The sequence below is a fragment of the Zea mays genome, chromosome 2 (assembly GCF_902167145.1).
Source record: "Zea mays cultivar B73 chromosome 2, Zm-B73-REFERENCE-NAM-5.0, whole genome shotgun sequence".
NCBI classification, from domain to species: domain Eukaryota; kingdom Viridiplantae; phylum Streptophyta; class Magnoliopsida; order Poales; family Poaceae; genus Zea; species Zea mays.
In genome coordinates, this window is record NC_050097.1 from 15,992,941 (window position 1) to 16,012,538 (window position 19,598).

Sequence of the window (19,598 nt, forward strand, 5' to 3'; positions counted from 1 at the left end):
TTAGAACAAAATCCCCTCGACTAAACCATCCAGGTATCTCAGCAGTTTCCCACTGGTTTTCTTTTTCAAAAACAGCTACTGGTCTTCCCGTCCACCATAGCTCACGGCTCAACCACCGGACCTTTAAAAAAACCACTTTTCTCAAACGCACCTCTTTCTTTTAAAACAAAAACACTAATTGCCATACCACACCAGACTCGTCCATTCCTGTGGACACAGACTATTCGAATAGGTTTGAGCTCTGCGCAGAGGGGTACACTTTACCCACTAGTCCGGCTCTGCGGTCTCATGATCAATGAGATCCGAATCCGAATCCCTTTCCTTCCTCGCACATCCTAACCTTAACGGTTATACCGGAAGGAGTCAGGCCACTGCCATGTCCAAACCGGACAAAACATTCCCCCTTCTTATCCTCCCGGTGCTCCCCAGCCTTCATAACCCTGGGGTTGGACCGTACGAGTTTAGATTGAGTGACTGCCCACACAGTCTCGAGTGGTTGTACTTATCATGATTACAGGTAGTGAAAGATGACAAACCGGTCCTTATAAGAGGGGACAATCCTTCTGCTCACGTCTAAACCAGCTGAGCCATCACCTTAGGCCCTCCCCTAAACCAGGGAGTCCCTGATCATCCCTACTCAAAGGTGATAAGGGTGAAAACCCTTCATCATACACATTTTGAAAAGCATTTTCTTTTGAAAAACTCACACCTTTTCTCAAATCATTTGTAACAAATATATTAAGGATTGATTGCGGCAAGTGGCTTGGGTGGCCATAATAACTTGTCTCAAAATCATATCATGCATAAAATAACATGCTGTGGGTTGTGGTTGAAAAATCATAGGTAATTTATGCATCAAAGGGATCCAGTGAGCTTGCCGTGCTTATCCGGCGAAAGGGGAAGGAGAGCTCGCGGAACTGGCTTCTGGCTCCACCGCCTGGCGTAGACTTGCAGATCTAGCCTCCACGAGACGGCACGAACGCTCCGATAACTATGCAACATGAGCAAGCAAACATACAAACCAGCAAGTATACCAACAAATATTTAGTATAGTGGTCAAAATAGCGATATATGGATGGGTAGAGTCTTGAGTAGAATCTGTGTCATGTGGTGTTGTGATATTACTGGTGGTGGAGCGGAGGTGCTTACCAGGAGGGTGGACTGGAGGCGAAGCGACACTATGCGTGTAGCCGGCAGAGCAGAGTAACTGAGTGGGTGGGGTGTTTGCCTTGGCTGAGGGTGTTGAGTGTGTGTGGAGAGGGAGATGGTAGCTGGGTGTATTTATAGCTGGGTGTATGTGGTGTAGCACAGTGAAGTTCATTATTGGTGAGAATAGTGACGAATGAATTGTCTGACTTAGTATGAACAAGAGAGTTATATGCAGAATATGGGACAACAATATTTTGGGAGTTTTCTGTAATATGGACCATGCTTAAGGGATGACATGGTTGGATAGGGAATAGTTTGATAAGAATTTAGAAACAAGAATTATTGGAATCTGAGTTTGGGAGCCTGGTTCGAAGGAATCTCAAAGTTAAGCGTGCTCAACTTGGAGAAACCTGGGATGGGTGACCAGATGGGAAGTTCCCTACTAGAAGGAAAATCACAGTCATCGAAGTTCGTATGACTGGAATATGGGTCTGGCTGGTCTTAGGTGGACTGGACAGCATGACAGATGAGTAGTTGAAACTCGTGGTGATCGGATGATTGAGTAACGATGAATAGTGACGACGAAAAGGTTGCCATAGATATCATCGATGAATAGTAACGATACTGAATAGTACCGGTGAATAGTAACGATGAATAGTGACAGTGAATAGTGATGGTGAATAGTTCATATGCACGAACGATGAACAATGAATAGTGACGATGAAGGAACGATGAACGATGAATAGGAACTATGAACGAACGGACGAACGATCGAAATTTCGGCAGCATAACGACATGACAAAGATTATCTGGAAGAACGATGAATAGGGACTATGAACGAACGATGAACGATGAATAGGAACTATGAACGAACGATGAACGATTGAATGATCGAACGAACGAACGATCGGAATTTCGGCAGCATAACGACAGGGAAAAGATTATTTGGACGAATGAACGGACGAACGATCAAATGATCGGACGAACGAACGATCGGAATTTCGGCAGCATAACGGCAGGACAAAGATTATCTGGAAGAACGATGAATAGGGACTATGAACGAACTATGAACGATGAATAGGAACTATGAACGAACGATGAATGATCGAATGATCGAACGAACGAACGGTCGGAATTTCGGCAGCATAACGGCAGGAAAAAGATTATTTGGACGAACAAACGGACGAACGATAGAACGATCGGACGAACAGACGAACGAACCATGAACGATCGGACGAACGAACAAACAAACTAAGAACAAGGGGACGAACGATCGAAGAACGACCGAACGATCCTTGTGCTAGTGTGTGCTTGTGTGGGAAGTGGAGTGGGTGTGTGTGTGGGGGGGGGGAAGAGAGTTGCCATGAAATGGTATGGGGTGGGATGAGAGGAGGCCCTTGCCCCTCTATTTATAGCCATGGTGGGGGATTAGGGGGAGGGATGAGAGGATTAGTGGGAGGATGAGAGGATTAGTGGGAGATTAGCATGTATTTGTCTTGTATAAGTGAGATTAGCTTGTAGAGCTCACCATATGACACTGGAGGCATACGTATACGTATGAGCATGAGAAAAGTTATGAAGAAAATATTTGTAATGACTTGAAAAATGATTATGAAGGTATTTCTTAGGAAGAAAATACTTGGAGATATATTGGTGGAATATTTGGGTAGTATTTCTGGAAAGAACTTGAAGGGGATTACTAGGGAAATATCTGGGCAGTATTTCTGGAAAGAATTTGAGGGGGATCACTGAGGAAATATTTGTAGGATATTTTGAGGAGGATTTTGGAGAGAATATAGACCACTATATTTTATTTGTTGATATCAACTTGCAAACAAACATTTTGAAACAAAATCTGAAATTCATTTTGAATTTAGAGCAAGTTTGAGAAAATTTCAGGATTTGAATTTTTGGGATGCTACAGATCTACCCCACTTAAAATTTATCTCGTCCTCGAGATTTAGCTTAGAAGGGTTATGGGTATAGCTTTACTTCAGCTACATATCTTCACTTTACAGACGCCTTCTTTTGCTGTTGCTGCTTGAGCAGGCTGCGGAGAAATGACTGACATAGGGTTGATTCTGGGACAACCTTCTTCTCATCTTCTCTTCGCTATCTTCTTTTCTCTTCTCACTTTTCACTGCCTCTTTCTTTATCTTTGCTCTTCCCACTGGAGGATTCTATCAAAGAGTATTACCATCATACAGAGGAGGAACCCAAAGACTATGAACCATGTACAATAGTCTTCAACCCAAGAATCACCAAGCATTGTGATCTTAGGGGCGAGGGAGTGGAAAATGGATTTGCTTGCGATTTGGCAGAGGGGATTTTATCTAGAGTGTGCTTTGCTTTGAGCGAGATGGGAGTTGAGGGAGCTGGGGGGTTTATAGGTGACTGGCATGCAAGGTGTTGCTCGAGGTGTGGAGTGGTGGTGATGGAACAAGTGACACGAGGTAGCAGGCGCGACATGGGGAAGGGGGGCCTGTTGCCGCGACGATGGCGGTGGGTGCGCTGCAAAAGGGGGCGTGGGTGGCGGTAGTGCACTGCAAAGGGGGCGTGGGTGGCGGTAGTGCGCTGCAAAAGGGGGAGTGTGGGCGATGGTAGTAGTGCGCATGGAGGCGGGCACGCGTGCGGGGGGGGGGGGGGGGGGCACAGGTGAGTGGTGGGGTCAATGACCCTGATGTTTGTGGTATTTGGTTCCAAGAATCTTTGCCTCTCTGTATGGTAATAACTCCTTTTGTCCTCTTTTCCTGTTTACTTTGACTCAGGGGCAGTGCTTTGATTCTCACGATCGGTCCTTTGACTGAGCGGCTGGACTGGTTTCTTCTGTAGCTTATTCCAGGCTTCAAGGGTAAGCTTCCCGGTATCTTCTTGGGTAAGGTGCTTTTCTCTTGAGATGGGTTAAGATGAGGATGGAAGCATAAGGTGAGGATTAGCTCTAATTTGTGATCTATGTTTTTAGAGAAAACCTTTCTTAAAAAGAAAGAAAACACACAAGCTCAGCAATTATAAGCACAAACAAATCAAATGTTTTGAATAAGGGAAGAATAGAGTTTTGCAAAGCACAGACTACTCAGATTCGGGGGCTAAGCATAACTACTATTGCTTGGCTCCTGAATTGAGAACTATGCTAAATGCAACTTATGAGCACTAACGTTAAAGCATCACATATGCACTCAAAAGAGGAGAAAACATCAAGCGAAATCCATTTTGAAATGCCCTAGGGGGCCACACAATTAGAGTTTTGCAAAACACGAGTCTACACGATTACCTCTCATACATGCAGGGCTCTGGCCAAGGTGAAGAAAAACTTCACTACCCAATGCATGCAGAGGACTGGGCATAACTAACTCAGATCTGGCAGCTTCTCTTCTGGCAAGGTTGGCGCACAACTTCAATCTGAGATATCTCCTGGATGGGTTAAGAGGGAGCTGATGTTGATGACTTCTTCTGGCAGCGACTGAGATGGCAGGACAGGGTTGAACTCTTCTTCAAGCGGGACTGGCTCTTGTAGCTCCTTAGAGGGCGGCGGTGCTGGCGGGGTGCTTGTAGCTTCTTCTTTGATCTCAAGGGATGATGCTGGAATCTTCTTCATGGTGAGGGGCTCAAACAACACTGGTGGGGGATCTTGGAAGGACTCGGGGTGCTCTTGCTTATTCATAGCCTGAGGGAAGACTGGAATTCCTTCCAAGACTATGGCTCTGTCGGCGTTTCGACCCCGGGGGGTCCCTGGACCGACGAGTAAATTGTCGTTGCGTGTCCCAGCCCAGATGGGTCGGCGCGAGACGGAACACAAGGGGGAAACAGTAAAGGGAATCGTGGCCTCGTGTTGTCCTGCGCCCAGGGCGGGTGCGCTTGCAGTAGGGGGTTACAAGCGTTCGCGAGGGAGACAGAGAAAGAGCCTGTGCGTCAGCCCGTCCTACCGCGCGGCCACCCTCCCATACGAGGGCCCTAGACCTTCCTTTTATAGTTGTAAGGAGAGGGTCCAGGTGTACAACAGGGAGCATAGCAATGTGCTAACGTGTCTAGCAGGGAGGAGCCAGAGTCCTATGTACATGCCGATGTGGCTGTCGGAGAGGCGCTTGAGCCCTGTGGAAGCACAGCTGTCGGGTGCTGTCGGATCCTTGCTGACGTCTCCTTGCTTCCGTAAGGGGCTAAGAACTGCCGTCGTCATGGAGCACGTGGGGTGCCATCATTACTTGTTTATCGGGGCGAGCCAGATGGGACGCCAGTCTTGTTCCCCGTAGCCTGAGCTAGCTAGGGGTAGGGTAATGATGGGCCCCCTGTAGCGTGGTCGGTCCGAGCCCAAGGTCGAGCGAGGCGGTGATTCCTCCGAGGTCGAGGCTGAGTCCGAGCCCTGGGGTCGGGCGAGGCGGAGATCGTTGTCCGAGGTCGAGGCTGAGTTCGAGCCCTGGGGTCGGGCGAGGCGGAGTCCGTCGTCCGAGGTCGAGGCTGAGTCTGAGCCCTGGGGTCAGGCGAGGCAAAGTCCGTCTTCCGGTGTCGAGGTTGAGTCCGAGCCCTGGGGTCGGGCGAGGCGGAGCTTCCTATGGCGCCTGAGGCTGGACTTGGCTGCTGTCAGTGTCACCCTGGCGGGTGGCACAGCAGTCGGAGCAGGGCAGGCGACGCTATTTTCCTGTCAGGTCAGTGAGTGGAGGGGCGAAGTGACTGCGGTCACTTCAGCCTTGTTGACTGAGGAGCGCGCGTCAGGATAAGGTGTCAGGCGATCCTTGCATTGAATGCTCCTGCGATCCAATCGGCTGGCGAGGCGATCTGGCCAAGGTTGCTTCTCCGCGAAGCCTGCCCGAGCTGGGCCTCGGGCGAGTCGAAGGCGTGCCCGTTGCTTGAGGGGACCCACGGGCGAGACGTGAATCCTCCTGGGTCGGTTGTCTTTGCCCGAGGCTGGGCTCGGGCGAGGCGAGATCGTGTCCCTTGAGTGGACGGAGCCTTGACCTGAATTGCGCCCATCAGGCCTTTGCAGCTTTGTGCTGATGGGGGTTACCAGCTGAGATTAGGAGTCTTGGGGGTACCCCTAATTATGGTCCCCGACAGTAGCCCCCGAGCCTCGAAGGGAGTGTTGGTACTCGCTTGGAGGATTTTGTTGCACTTTTTTGCAAGGGGACCGGCCTTTCTCGGTTGTATTTCGTTCCGGTGGGTGCGCGCGAGCGCACCCGCCGGGTGTAGCCCCCGAGGCCTCGGAGGAGTGGTTTGACTCCTCCGAGGTCTTAGCGCTTTTCGTGACGCCTCGGCCGGTCTGGTTGTTCCCTCATGCGAACTGGTCGTTGCCCGGGTGCATAGTCAGGTTCCGAGTTCTCGGGCTGGTATGTTGTCGCTGTCAACGGTTTGGCCGGAGCCGGGTTTGCGAGAGCAGCCCCCCGAGCCTCTACACAGAGCGAGAGGACGGTCAAGGACTGACTCGGCTTTTTTCATACGCCCCTTCGTCGCCTTTTCGCAAGGAGGGGGGGGAAGCGCCATGTTGCCCTCGGAGGACGCCGAACATGGTGTCTCCAGTGAGTTGCTAACGGGTGATCCGAGTGGACGCCCGTGCCCCGATCGATAAGGGTCGGCTAGTGGCCCAGAGGCGCGCTCCAAAAGTACCTGCAGGTGATTTGCCGGAACCGGTCCCGTTTGATAGGGTCCGAGGGCTCGATGCCTCCCTCTGATAGGGATTCCGTTACAGAATCGTTCCTGCTGGTCTCGGAAATGTCCTAGAGTACCTCGGGAGCGTAGCCCGAGCCTCGGCCATGTATCGGACGTACCCAGAGTCATCCCTCGCTCTGCATGTTCTAAGGCGGTTGTCGAACCCTTCGGGGGCCAGCCTATGAACCCCTGATCAGTAGTGGGCGCGGAGCCCGGGTGGCCTGAGGCGGCTGTCGAACCCTTCCGAGGGGCCAGCCTTCGAACCTCTGACCAGTAGTGGGCGCGGAGCCCGAGTGCTCTGAGGCGGTTGTCGAACCCTTCCGAGGGGCCAGCCTTCGAACCTCTAATTAGTAGGAGGGCTCGGGGCCCGCTTCCTTCGCGGAGAAGGATCCCTTTCGGAGTATCCCCTTTCCCGGTCCCTGTAGCAAGAGAGAGAAAGGGGAAGAGGAAAAGGATATGAAATTGAACGACGTGGCACACCTTTTTTGACGCGGTCATTATGGCGGAGGTGAAGCTTCGCCCGCTTCGCCTGCCAAAGGTGTCGCCTGCCCTACCGTAGAGTTAATGCGACGGGACGAGTGGTTGGCGGGGCAGCCGTTGTGCATGCGCGAGCCGTTCGAGGAATGGAACACGGGCGCGTCGTCTTCATGCCGTGGGAGAGGGCTCTCTCGCTGTCCCAGGAGGGGACGTGAGCCTACAGACGATTTGACTGCTGCTTCCGTCCGCCTGCCGCCGCCATTACTGCCGGCCCACTTTTGGCCATATCGACCGTCGCGCCTTCTCCCGCGGTGGACTGACCCGTGACCGATGTGCTCGGTTGGCACTGTTGGGCCATGCGCAGGGTTGCCTCGAGTCGCGGCACCGGTTACGCAGTCGAGAAGGCGCGGTACTGGCGCAAGTGGCGGTGCAGTTTCTCGCACGTAGTAATCGGCACGCCGGTTACATGACGTGTGGGCCTAGGCCCCATGCTGGACGCGTCGAAGTCGAAAGGGTGGTCGCCTTGGTGCAGTTGCATGTCGCCTACATGGCGGTCCGCCCTTTCACCCGCTGGTCTAGGTGAAAGTGGAGGAGTGCTCGTAACCACTGGGCAGTTACGCGCTCCGCGCGCGGTGGTTTGGCTTCTTCTGTCCTGGGCTAGCTTGCATGACGCGCGGGACCCAGCCCCCGTGTCGTAGGATGAGGACCTTGGAGCGTGTTGGTGAAGACTCAGTCCACAACGGCTGAGGACGCAAGTGGGGAGAGTCGCCTTTAAAAAGGGGGCGACCCCCTTGGATGGCAGCCATGCCTTCGCACTCCCCTCATGCATTGCACCCTTCCACCTTCCAAGCCCCCGGATGGGGAGCGCCCGCGTTGCTTTCGTCTTGCTGTTGTTGGAGGAGCGCAACTTCACGGAAGTTGGTACCTTTCAGCCATCGCTCGGCTTCAAGGACTTTCATCAGGCAGCCCGGCTGCATCCCCTCGCCGATGGTCACCCAAGACGGTGACCACCAGTTTGATGGTGGGGAGAAGCAAGCCGGGCTGCGGCCTCTGCCCCGCCCTCAGCTTCAAGGATCTTCATCATCCTTGCTGGGGCGGAGGGCGAGCTGAGCCGGAGCTCTACCTCTCGTATGGGCCGGCGGGCCACCTCCTCCTTCAGCATTCAGGGGAGAGGGCGCTCGCCGGCCTAGCGGGGGGGGGGGGGGACTTCGACAACACGAGGCCGATCGGCCGCAAGCGTCGTCAGCTCCAGCGTGTCCGGTTCGCTGGCTCAGCTGGCTCTGGCGTAGCTTCCGGTGCCACCTCCCACCGCTGGGCGGAGTGCGGCTATCTGCCCGCCGTACGGGCGGTTGTTGCGCCGCGCGCACCGGGGGACCGCCCAAGACGTCGCACGCTTCTAGGGCGGCGTTCGTTTTCTTGGGCTGTCCTGCCCTTGCTCCGGTACGACGCCTCTGCACGGAGGTCGGTGCTCGCCCGTCCGGGAGGACCCGAGTGGGGATCTGCCGGTGGGCAGATGGCTGCCGTCGTCGGTGCTGAGATGGTGGCGGCTGAAGAAGTCCTCGTCGCCGACGAGATCGCCGCCACCATCTGCGCTCCGGGCCTCCGGCTCTTTGGCTTTGATAGCTTGTCCTCGCCCCTCGAGTGGGGACGTGGGCGAGGGCCTTATCGCAGCAGCGTCTGCCCTGAGGTCATCGCTGCTGCTCTTTGGCCGCCCGGAGCGGAGGTCGTTGTCGCTGCTGCCGGAGTGGGCGGCGGCAAGCCACCTGAGATTTTGTCGTCCCACAGGCCCTCCAATGTGGGGGGTTGTTCGTACCTGCGAGGGTGTAACCGGAGTTCCGTTTGTAATGGCACCTTGAGTGCCGGTGTCTGTTCATTGCGGTTGTCCGGGCCTGAACATCTAGGTATTTGAGTGCAATACCGTGTTTGTTCCTCATTTCGAGCACTAGGACTCGCATGTCGGCTAGCTAGACCGCTTAACCAAGTGTGAGTTGCCCTGTGCGGAAGGTGACGAGTGAGGTATCCGTATCCCGAAGGCGTAGGAGTCCCTCGGCTTGGTCGGCCTTGCCGCCCGAGGCTTCTTTTGCCCAGTTAAAGAAATCCTCGGCCGCTCTGCGATGAGCCAGAGCCGGAGGCAGCGGTGTCAGCATGGACAGACGCGGAGTTGGCTCGAAAAGAAGACTTCGTCGGCCCCGGAGCAGGTGACTTCCCAGGCCGAGGAGGTATAGCAGCGGCGGCTAAAACCTGGCCGGGTCATCCACTGGCGGGACCAACGCCGGAGTCAGGCTGCCGAGGCCATGAGCCGGGCCGGTGTCCCCGGGGGACGGCTGGCTGAGGCTACGGAGCGGCCGGTCAAGCCGTCTGCTCGGGCCGGGTTCCTGGAGGAGGCCCTGGTGGCGATGGCTCAGGCGTGGTGCCGACATCTTCCTTCGAGGTGGAGATCCTCCGACCGTGTTGTCGTCCGAGGCCGGGCCGGATTCCGCCGAAGGTGGAGTCGATGCCGAGGGTGCTGCTGCTCCCCCTACTGATGTCTGATCCTGCAGAAACAGTTTATCTGTAGTGTGCATATGTTCTTTGCGGCCGCCGAGGCCCAAACATCCCGTCGTCGTGTTGTAAGGCTGCGTTTCTTTTCCCCTTGTTCCGAATATCAGGACTTGTTCGTCGGTAACAGAATTGTTTATCCGAGCGAGAGTTACTTATTGCGGAAGGTGATGAGTGAGGTATCTGTATCCCAGAGGCGTAGGAGTTCCTTGGCTCAGTCGGCCTTGCCGCTTACGTGTACTCTTACTTGTCCGTAGGATTCTGTTATCGATATAGTCGAGAAGGCACGAAAAATCGTTTCGTCAGAAAAGTTTTCGAGCGTTAAGACTTGTTCGGTCAGCGGAATCGCTTATCCGAGCGTGAGTTACTTATCGCAGAAGGTGATGAGTGAGGTATCTGTATCCCGGAGGCGTAGGAGTCCCTCGGCTCGGTCGACCTTGCCGCTTACGTGTACTCCGTCGTTTTCAGGATTCCACTATCGAAGTAGTCAAAAAGCACGAAAGATGTTCTGGCAGAAAGACTTTTTCCGAGGAAAATTTTGACGCAGAGGGGGTTCCTCCCTTCTAGCCCCAGAGTGAGGGTCGGGCTTTGCCGAGGCAAGGCTGACCCTTCCTTGATGGTTAGACTTTATTTGTGTATGTAAACGAGATATATGAATGACTTGAAAACATCTTAAGGGTAGAAGCAACGTAGCTGTCGGATGTTCCAAGCGTTGCTCTAGACCTCGCCTTGACTGTTGGCCAGCTTGTATGTTCCGGGCTTCAAAATCTTGGCGATGATGAACGACCCTTCCCAGAGAGGTGTGAGCTTGTGGCGCCCTCGGGCGTCTTGTCGTAGCCGAAGCACAAAGTCGCCCACCTGGAGGTCTCGGGACCGAACCCCTCGGGCGTGGTAGCGTCGTAGGGACTGCTGATACCACGCCGAGTGCAGTAAGGCTACGTCCCGAGCCTCTTCCAGCTGGTCCAATGAGTCTTCTCGACTGGACTGGTTGCTTCGGTCGTCGTACGCCCTCGTCCTCGGGGAACAGTATTCTAAGTCTGTGGGCAAGATAGCCTCGGCCCCATAGACAAGAAAGAACGGCGTGAAGCCCGTGGCTCGGCTTGGCGTCGTCCTCAGACTCTAGACCACCGAGGGGAGTTCCTTCATCCATCGCCTGCCAAACTTGTTGAGGTCGTTGTAGATCCTTGGCTTGAGTCCCTGTAGAATCATGTCGTTGGCACGTTCTACCTGCCCATTCGTCATGGGGTGGGCTACGGCGGCCCAGTCCACCCGGATGTGGTAGTCCTCGCAGAAGTCCAGGAACTTTCTGCCAGTGAACTGGGTGCCGTTGTCAGTGATGATGGAGTTCGGGACCCCAAAGCGATGGATGATGTTGGTGAAGAACGCCACCGCCTGTTCGAACCTGATGCTGTTTAGGGGTCTGACCTCGATCCACTTGGAGAATTTGTCGATGGTGACCAGCAGGTGCGTGTAGCCCCCAGGTGCCTTCTGCAAGGGACCGACGAGGTCCAGACCCCACACAGCAAACGACCAGGTGATGGGTATTGTTTGCAAGGCCTGAGCGGGCAGGTGCGTCTGCCTTGCGTAGAATTTACACCCTTGGCAGGCGCGTACAATCATAGTGGCGTCGGCCACCGCGGTTGGCCAGTAGAAACCCTGTCGGAAGGCGTTTCCAACGAGGGCCTGGGGTGCTGCGTGGTGGCCGCAAGCCCCCGAGTGTATTTCTTGCAATAGCTCCTGACCTTCGGCGATGGATATGCATCGCTAGAGGATGCCTGAGGGGCCATGGTGGTAGAGCTCCTTTCCGTCACCCAGCAAGACGAACGACTTGGCGCGCCGCGCAAGTCGCCGAGCTTCGGCTCTGTCGAGGGGTAGCTCTCCTCGGTGGAGATACTGCAGGTACGGGGTCTGCCAGTTTTGATTAGGCGGGACCCCATTCCGCTCTTCCTCGACGCGCAGTGCCTCACCCTCGGGGGCCGATGATGCCTCGGGCTGAGCCGAGGGCGCCTAGGGTAGGGCCGAGACCTTCTCGGGCTCGGGCGTGTCGTCGATCTTGACTGAGGGTTGATGTAGGTCTCGGGAGAAGACGTCTGGAGGAACCGTTGTCCGCCCCGAGGCTATCTTAGCCAGCTCGTCCGCAGTCTTGTTGTATCGTCGAGCGACGTGGTTGAGCTCGAGCCCATAGAACTTGTCTTCCAGGCGTCGAACCTCGTCGCAGTAGGCTTCCATCTTCGGGTCGCGGTAATGGGAGTTCTTCATGACTTGGTCGATGACAAGTTGCGAGTCGCCACGAGCGTCGAGGCGCCGGACCCCTAGCTCGATGGCGATGCGCAACCCGTTAACCAGAGCCTCGTACTCGGCCACGTCGTTGGACGCCGGGAAATGGAGGCGCAGCACGTAGCGGAGGTGCTTCCCGAGGGGCGAGATGAAGAGCAGGCCCGCGCCCGCTCCTGTCTTCATCAGCGACCCGTCGAAAAACATGGTCCAGAGTTCCGGTTGGATCGGAGCTGCTGGAAGCTGGGCGTCGACCCATTCAGCCATAAAGTTCGCCAAGACTTGGGACTTGATGGCCTTCTGAGGAGCGAACGAGATTGTCTCGCCCATGATCTCCACCGCCCACTTTGCAATCCTACCCGAGGCCTCTCGGCAATGAATGATCTCTCCCAGGGGGAAGGATGACACCACACTCACCGGATGAGACTCGAAGTAGTGTCGCAACTTTCGCCGCGTCAGAATTACCGCGTACAGTAGCTTCTGAATTTGCGGGTAGCGGATTTTGGTCTCGGACAGTACCTCACTGATGAAGTAGACCGGCCTCTAGACGGGCAATGCGTGCCCCTCTTCTCGTCTCTCGACCACGATCGCGGCGCTGACCACCTGATTGGTAGCGGCGACGTAGATCAAGAGGGCTTCTCCGGCAGCAGGGGGCACCAAGATGGGCGCGCTTGTAAGGAGCGCCTTTAGGTTCCCGAGGGCTTCTTCGGCCTCGGGGGTCCAAGTGAAGCGCTCGGTCTTCCTTAAGAGGCGGTACAGAGGTAGGCCTCTTTCGCCGAGGCGCGAGATGAATCGGCTCAGAGCCGCAAGGCATCCCATGACCCTCTGTACTCCTTTCAAGTCCTTGATGGGCCCCATGTTGGTGATGGCCGCGATTTTCTCTGGGTTGGCCTTGATGCCCTGCTCGGAGACGATGAACCCCAGGAGCATGCCTCGGGGGACTCCGAAGACACACTTCTCGGGATTGAGTTTTACGCCTTTCGCCTTGAGACACTTGAGTGTCGTTTCAAGGTCGGAGAGGAGGTCGGAGGCTTTCCTCGTCTTGACTACGATGTCATCGACGTAAGCCTCGACCGTTTGACCAATGTGCTCTCCGAACACGTGGTTCATGCACCTTTGGTATGTCGCACCCGCATTCCTCAAACCGAATGGCATAGTAATGTAGCAGTACATGCCAAAAGGTGTGATGAAAGAAGTCGCGAGCTGGTCGGACTCTTTCATCCTGATTTGGTGATACCCTGAGTAGGCATCGAGGAACGACAGGGTTTCGCACCCAGTAGTAGAATCCACGATTTGATCGATGCGAGGCAGAGGGTAGGGAACTTTCGGACATGCTTTTTTTAGACCGGTGTAGTCTACACACATCCGCCATTTCCCGCCTTTCTTTCTCACAAGCACAGGGTTGGCTAGCCATTCGGGATGGAATACCTCTTTGATGAACCCTGCAGCCATCAGCTTGTGGATCTCCTCGCCTATGGCTCTGCGCTTTTCTTTGTCGAATCGGCGCAGAGGCTGCTTCATGGGTCGGGCTCCAGCTCGGATATCCAACGAGTGCTCAGCGACATCCCTCGGTATGCCAGGCATGTCCGAGGGACTCCACGCAAAAGCCTCGGCGTTCGCGCGGAGAAAGTCGACGAGCACTGCTTCCTATTTGGGGTCGAGCTCGGAGCCGATCCGGACTTGCTTGGAGGTGTCGTTGCTGGGGTCGAGAGGGACGGACTTAACCGCCTCAGCTGGCTCGAAGTTGCCGGCGTGGCGCTTCGCATCTGGCACCTCCTTGGAGAGGCTTTCCAGGTCGGCGATGAGGGCCTCGGATTCGACGAGGGCCTCGGCGTACTCCACGCACTCCACGTCGCATTTGTACATGTGTCGGTACGTGGAGCCGACGGTGATGACCCCGTTGGGGCCCGACATCTTGAGCTTGAGGTAGGTGTAGTTGGAGACGGCCATAAACTTGGCGTAGCATGGTCTCCCCAGCACTGCGTGGTAGGTTCCTCGGAACCCGACCACCTTGAACGTGAGGGTTTCCTTTCGAAAGTTGTAGGGAGTCCTGAAGCAGACGGGTAGATCGAGTTGCCCAAGGGGTTGGACGCGTTTCTCGGGGATGATCCCGTGAAAGGGCGCCGCGCCGGCCCAGATCGAGGACAAATCGATCTGTAGGAGCCCGAGGGTCTCGGCATAGATGATGTTGAGGCTGCTGCCTCCGTCCATGAGGACCTCGGTAAGCCTGACGTTGCCGATGACGGGATCGACAACGAGCGGATACTTTCCCGAGCTCGGCACACGGTCGGGGTGGTCGCCTTGGTCGAAGGTGATGGGCTTGTTGGACTAGTCTAGGTAGACTGGCGCTGCCACCTTCACCGAGCAGACCTCCCGGCGCTCTTGCTTGCGGTGCCGAGCTGAGGCGGTCGCCACTTGCCCACCGTAGATCATGAAGCAGTCGTGGACCTCGGGGAACTCCTCTGCCTTGTGATCCTCCTTCTTGTCATTGTTGTGGGCTCTGCCACCTTCCGCCGGGGGCCCGGCCTTGTGGAAGTAGTGCCGAAGCATGACACACTCCTCAAGGGTGTGCTTGACGGGACCCTGATGATAGGGGCACGACTTCTTGAGCATCTTGTCGAACAGGTTGGCGCCTCCGGGAGGCTTCCAAGGGTTCCTGTGCTTGACGACGGCGACAAGGTCTGCGTCGGCGGCGTCACGTTTCGCTTGTGACTTCTTCTTGCCCTTCTTCCTCGCGCCGCGCTGAGCGGACGCCTTGGGGACGTCTTCCGGCTGGCGCCCCTGAGGCTGCTTGTCCTTCCAGAAAATGGCCTCGACCGCCTCTTGACCAGAGGCAAACTTGGTGGCGATGTCCATCAGCTCGCTCGCCCTGGTGGGAGTCTTGCGACCCAGATTGCTCACCAGGTCGCGGCAAGTGGTGCCGGCGAGGAACGCGCCGATGACGTCCGAGTCGGTGATGTTGGGCAGCTCGGTGCGCTGCTTCGAAAATCGCCGGATGTAGTCCTGCAGGGATTCTCCCGGCTGCTGTCGGCAGCTTCGGAGATCCCAAGAGTTCCCAGGGCGCACGTATGTGCCCTGGAAGTTGCCGGCGAAGGCTTTGACCAGGTCGTCTCAGTTGGAGATCTGCGCAGGAGGCAGATGCTCCAGCCAGGCTCGGGCGGCGTCGGAGAGGAACAGGGGAAGGTTGCGGATGATGAGGTTGTCATCGTCCATTCCACCAAGCTGGCAGGCCAGCCGGTAGTCCACGAGCCACAGTTTCGGCCTTGTCTCCTCCGAGTACTTGGTGATGGTTGTCGGGGACCATAATTAGGGGTACCCTCAAGGCTCCTAATTCTCAGCTGGTAACCCCCATCAGCATAAAGCTGCAAAGGCCTGATGGGTGCGATTAAGTCAGGAATCAGTCTGTTCGAGGGACTCGATCACGCCTCGCCCGAGCCTAGCCTCGGACAAGGGCAGCCGACCACGGAGGATTTCCGTCTCGCCCGAGGCCCCCCTCCAGCGGCGAATATATTTCCGGCTCGCCCGAGGCCTTGTCTTCGCCAAGAAGCAACCCTGACCAAATCGCCGCACCGACCGACCAAATCGCAGGAGCATTTAATGCAAAGGTAGCTTGACACCTTTATACTGACGCGCGCCCCCCAGCTGGCAGAGCCAAAGTGACCGCCGTCACTTCGCCGCTCCACTGACTGGCCTGACAGAAGGACAGCGCCGCCTGCGCCGCTCCGACTACGGTGCCACTTGACAGAGTGAGGCTGACAGGCAGTCAGGCCCGGCCGAAGGCACCATAGGAAACTCCGCTTCTCCCGACCCAGGGCTCGGACTCGGGCTAAGTCCCGGAAGACGGCGAACTCCGCTCCGCCCGACCCAGGGCTCGGACTCGGGCTAAGTCCCGGAAGACGGCGAACTCCGCTCCGCCCGACCCAGGGCTCGGACTCGGGCTAAGTCCCGGAAGACGGTGAACTCCGCTCCGCCCGACCTAGGGCTCGGACTCGGGCTAAGTCCCGGAAGGCGACGAACTCCGCTCCGCCCGACCCTGGGCTCGGACTCGGGCTCAGCCCCAGAAGACAACGAACTCCGTTCCGCCCGACCCAGGGCTCGGACTCGGGCTCAGCCCCAGAAGACGACGAACTTCGCTTCGCCTGACCCCAGGGCTCGGACTACGCCCTGGCCTCAGCCAACGGTCTCCGCCTCGCCCGACCCAGGGGCTCGGACTCAACCTCGGCCACGGAAGACAGACTCGACCTCGGCTTCGGAGGAGCTTCCACATCGCCCAACCTAGGGCGCAGACCAGCCATGTCGACAGGAGGCGCCATCATCACCCTACCCCGAGCTGACTCGGGCCACGGGGGACAAGACCGGCGTCCCATCTGGCTCGCTCCGCCAGATGGGCAATGATGGCGCCCCGCATACTCTGTGACGACGGCGGCTCTCAGCCTCCTTACGGAAGCAAGAGGACGTCAGCAAGGACTCAACAGCTCCGACAGCTGTCCCTCCGCAAGGCTCCATCGCTCCTCCGACGGCCACGACATCACACCAGCTGGGTGCCAAAATCTCTCTGGCTGCCACGACGGCATGTACTTAGGGCACTAGCTCTCCTCCGCTAGACACGTAGCACTCTGCTATACCCCCCATTGTACACCTGGATCCTCTCCTTACGCCTATAAAAGGAAGGACCAGGGCCCTCTTAGATAGGGTTGGCCGTGCGGGGACGAGGACGAGATAGGCGCTCGCGTGAAGCCGCTCGCTCCCTCTCCCGCGTGGACGCTTGTAACCCCCTACTGCAAGCGCACCCGACCTGGGCGCGGGACGAACACGAAGGCCGCAGGATTCCCACCTCTCTCACGCCGGTCTCCGGCCGCCTCGCTTCCCCCCTTCGCGCTCGGCCTCGTGCTCGACCCATCTGGGCTGGGGCACGCGGCGACATTCACTCGTCGGCTTAGGGACCCCCCGGTCTCGAAACGCCGACAGTTGGCGCGCCAGGTAGGGGCCTGCTGCGTGTTGACGAACAACTTCCCGTCAAGCTCCAGATGGGCAGTCTCCAGCAACCTCTACAACCCGGGACGGTGCTCCGTTTCGGGAGTCTTGAGTTCATGTCCCTCGACGGCAGCTACGACATGATACTCATTCCAACGCCAGGCGGCAGCGGTAACGGCGGACGACAGCCCGCCCGCCGGCGGCGGAATCGACGACATCTTCCCCGCGTGGTGGAAGAACAACATTCGAGCTCGCCCCGTCCTCTCCCCCGCCAGCGGAGGAGGAGGCGGGGCAATCAAGGCCAAGCGGAAGGCAGCGCCTCGTCGACTGTCGAGCGAGTCGACGGCCCCAGCGCCCCAACGGGGGGCGCGTCGGGCATCGACCTCGCATTTGAGACGAAGGCGAGCGCCGTTGCCCCGCGACACGTCAACTCCGAGCAGACGGACGACGCCAGCGCGCTCGCGAAGGGCTTGCTGGATGTCACCCTCTGTTGGGGACTTGTTCTCAACTGTCATGAGTTAAGAACAAGGCAACATAGAAAATGTTAATCGTTAAAGTCCTTCGTCCTCCGAAGCATTATTTCCCTTAGGATATAATGGTTTACGGACGAAGGTTATGAAGGACGTACCTTCATAAACCCATTGAACAATGACGAAGGAGGAAATGTAAAGGATATAAAAGACAACATGAACAATTATATATTATTGTCAAACATAAACAGAAATATTATTGAATTACAAGTGTACCTTCAATTGTGAGGAGATAACAATACAAGCGTGACACAAAAAGCGAATGCCAAGTCAGCGTGAACAGTACGGGGATACTGTTCACCTATTTATAGGCACGGGACACAACCCATGCAAAATTACATTCATGCCCTTTACACTTGATAATAATTCTATAGTAATCTGTCGAGGTCTAAATAGCCTTTTCATCTTTAGGTCGGTTCCACTCTTTGCTGTCACGCCGAAGCTTTCCTGCTTACACCTTCGGCGCTGCACCAACCTTCGTATTATCTTGGTCTACTATGATGCCTGACTTGAGCCCGAAGATACCTATTCACACATTATACTCCAGAAACACTATTAAATCCTGTTTTTGAGGACCTTCGGATGCCGAAGGTCCCCAACAGTAGCCCCTCGCAATATTAATTTGTTTAGAATAATAAATTTAGATTGCGACATGGACGAAGGCCTTACGCCGAAGGTCCGAAAAAACACCTTCCCTTTGCTAGAATAGCAACATTCACTGACAAGCGGGGTCTTTCAATTTTCAACGTACTTGGCGTATAAATACGGCCATACCGCAAACTCATTTGGCACGCTCTCTTGCCATCTGCTTCTGCTTACTCAATTTTTTAGCTTTTGCATACTAAGATTTGCTGAGCTTTTAGTTTTGAAGCTTCGGCTTTGAAGACAGTTTTTTAGTGTTTCCGAAGATGTCTGAAGCTAAGAAGGCTGCTGCTGAGATGAATCTAAGTCTTGATGAAGAGAAGAACTTGGGGTTTCTTATAGCGATGTCGAAGACCAACACGGAAAAGATCACCAAGGAGATTCTGGAAGGTTTGTCTGAGGATACTGGTGACAGCGACAGTTATGATATAGACAGTGGTGGTGAAGACTCCGAAGATCGCCCTTGGCGACCAAGCCATGCGGTTTTCGGCAAATCAACTACCAGGGAAAATCATCTTGTCAACATGAGAGGAAGATATTTCCGGGATTTGTCCATTGTGAGGGCCGACGAAGGGGAAAAGACTTGTCCGCACCCTGAAGAGAATGAAGTCGTAGTGTACCGAAGCTTTCTGAAAGCTGGACTGCGATTTCCCTTGAGCAGCTTCGTTGTGGAGGTGCTGAAAATCTTCGAAGTCTATCTTCACCAACTTACCCCCGAAGCAATCATAAGGCTGAATATCTTCGTGTGGGCCGTGAGAAGCCAAGGTTTGAAACCTGATGCGAAAAGCTTCTGCAATATACACGAATTATCATACGAAACAAAACCTTGGGGTAAGGAACAGTATCACAATAATTTTGGCTGCTACAATTTCGTTTCTCGATCCGGGTCAAGCTGCCCCGTGCCAACCTTTCGGAAGAGATGGCCCGGCGACTGGATGACAGAATGGTTTTATGTGAAGAATGATCTTACAGCGCGAGAAGATATCAAAGGTATAATTATGCGCCCTATTTGGCAAAGCTTCGGCCTTCGGAGGCCGAAGGTTGAAATGAGTGAGGCTGCCGAAGAATGCCAGAGGGCCTTCGGTGTTATCTGTTCTTTTATTGGAACGAGGGACTTAGTACAAGAGCATATCGCCTTCAGGGTATGGCCGCTTGCGGAGAAATGGGAAATGCCACAAGAAACCATAAAAGAGGCCGACGAAGGTGGACTTATCAGGTTGAAGTACACTTTTAAGTTTGGAGATAAATTCGTTGAGCCAGATGATGACTGGCTAAAAAGCATTGAAAATTTAAGTGATGAGCTGCTTGGGACCTATTCGAAGGCCGAAGATACTGCAATGTCAGCAGCCTTCGGAGGCCGAAAAAAGAAGAGGCTGA